Source organism: Paroedura picta, chromosome 14 (genome assembly GCF_049243985.1).
Source record: "Paroedura picta isolate Pp20150507F chromosome 14, Ppicta_v3.0, whole genome shotgun sequence".
NCBI classification, from domain to species: Eukaryota; Metazoa; Chordata; class Lepidosauria; order Squamata; family Gekkonidae; genus Paroedura; species Paroedura picta.
The window spans coordinates 41,416,687-41,419,048 of NC_135382.1; positions in this window are offsets into that span (position 1 = coordinate 41,416,687).

The following is a 2,362-nucleotide window of genomic DNA, read 5'->3' on the forward strand; positions in this document are numbered from 1 at the left end:
CGTGGGTAAGCAACTGTGGGATCTTCCGCAGCTTCCTGGGTGAGCCGGGGCTGCAGCGGGCCGGCGCTGTGCATAATCGCCCCTGCAGGCTCTGTGGAGACACGGAACTGGCAGGGGTGACCCCCTGGCCCCACCAGTGTGTAGAGGGGGCCTGGCCCCTCCCCACCCCCGCTGCTTCCCTTACCTTTGCCGGCAGGGATCCGGCCCTCCTGGCCCCGGTGTAAAGCGTGCGTGCTACGCCGTGGCAACCCAGCATGACCCGCTCCTGTGCGCACATGGGAAACGGTGGGGCATCGTGCACCGCCGCAACAACACAGTGCCAGCACAGGGAAGCTGACGCCGTGCATAAAGGACCATTATGAAGAACTTTTCATTTATCACTATTGAAATTCATTTTAGCCCCATTTTCTAGCCTGTCATCTTGTATTCTCATTCTGTCTTCTGGTTTGTTTGCTACCCTTCCCAGTTCAGTGCCACCTGCAGACACATTTGACAAACATGTATCCCAAGAAAGTCTCACTGGCAATCATAGAATCATAGAGTTGGAAGGGGCCATACAGGACATCTAGTCCAACCCCCTGCTCAACGCAGGATCAGCTCAAAACATCCTAAAGCATCCAAGAAAAGTGTGTATCCAACCTTTGCTTGAAGACTGCCAGTGAGGGGGAGCTCACCACCTCCTTAGGCAGCCTATTCCACTGCTGAACTACTCTGAATGTGAAATTTTTTTTCCTGATATCTAGCCTATATTGTACTTGTAGTTTAACCCGTTACTGCGTGTCCTTTCCTCTGCAGCCACCACCAAAAATCTCCAGAATCCAGCCTGGCTGGGAGGAAATTCACTCTTTGCATCGTGTCATTTAACCAGTTATTAATCCGTAAGAGAACCTGTCCTCTTATGACTGCTAAGTTTACTAGGTAGTCTCTTGTGAGGCAATTTGCCAAAAGCCTTTTGAGAGTCCAGATCTATAATGTCTACCAGCTGTCAACATGCTTATTCACTTTCTCAAAGAATTACAAAAGGTTGATGAGGCAGGACTTCTGTTTGCCAAAGCCATGCTGTTTTCCCTCAGGCAGCTTTGTCCTCTCTGTGCCTAAGAATTCTAGTTTCTACTAATCTGCCCAGGATAGACATTAAGCTGACTGCCTGTAATTTACTGGTTGCCCCCTGAATCTTTTTTTAAAAAGCTAATATAACTTGTAATGGATGCTTTGGGCTTATCCTGCATTGAGCAGGTGGTTGGACTAGATGGCCTGTATGGCCCCTTCCAACTCTATGATTCTATATGCCAGGCATGTAAAGACTAGGACTTAGAATAGAATTATAGAATAGAGTTGGAAGGGACCACCTGGATCATCAAGTCCAACCCCCTGCACTATGCAGGACACTCACAACCCGATAGCTCATCCACTGTGACCTGTCATCCCCTTGAGCCTTCACAGAATCAGCCTCTGCATCATAAGGCCACCTCTCAGTTATCACTTCTCCAAGCCAAAGTGCTCTAACCTTTTTAACCTTGTTTCATAAGGAAGGTGTTCCTTCATCCCCTTCATCCTCTTAGTGGCTCTTTTCCAGTGCTATAGTAACTTTTTCATCACAGAATCATAGAATAATAGAGTTGGAAGGGACCTCCTGGGTCATCTTGTCCAACGCCCTGCACTGTGCACAACACAACCCTATAGCTCACCCACTGTAACCAGCCACCCCCTTGAACCTTCCCAGAATCTCCGTCAGATGGCTCCCCAGCCTCTGTTTAAAAATTTCCAAAGGTGGAGAACCCATCACCTCCAAAGGTAGCCTGTTCCACTGAGTAACTGCTCTAACTGTCAGGAACTTCTTCTGGAGGTTTAGACGGAATTTCATTTGCATTAATTATATCCCACTGGTAATTTCTTTTGAATACATTTTACTGTTCCCATTGCTTTTGAGGGCAACACATTGCTCTGTTTGTCAGATTTGTGTGCTCAGTTTACAGATAAGGTTATGAAGGGGGGAGTTGACAGCCGTGTAGCAGCAGCTGTTCTGTTTCAGGCCACGCTGCAGCTAGATGGATCCCTTCTGCTAGAATTAAAAACTTGCTAGACTGTAAGGTGGCCAACCAGGACTGCTACCCCTTTAGTGAAGCACTCCCACCTTTGGTGCTGCACGTGCAGGAAAAGCTCCACTGAGCTGAGGACGGAGGGAGAGCTTGGGAAGCTTCTTGAACACAGCCAGAGTTCTGCATGGAAACCTTTGCAGTCCTGCCCCTACAGCTGCCCATCCTAGGCCACAGGAAGCCCTCTGCTCCCAGGTGCCTAGCCCACCTGGCCCTCTTTTCCACTGGAGACCAGCAGAAGTTGACCCTTCTCCCCCCACCTCCAC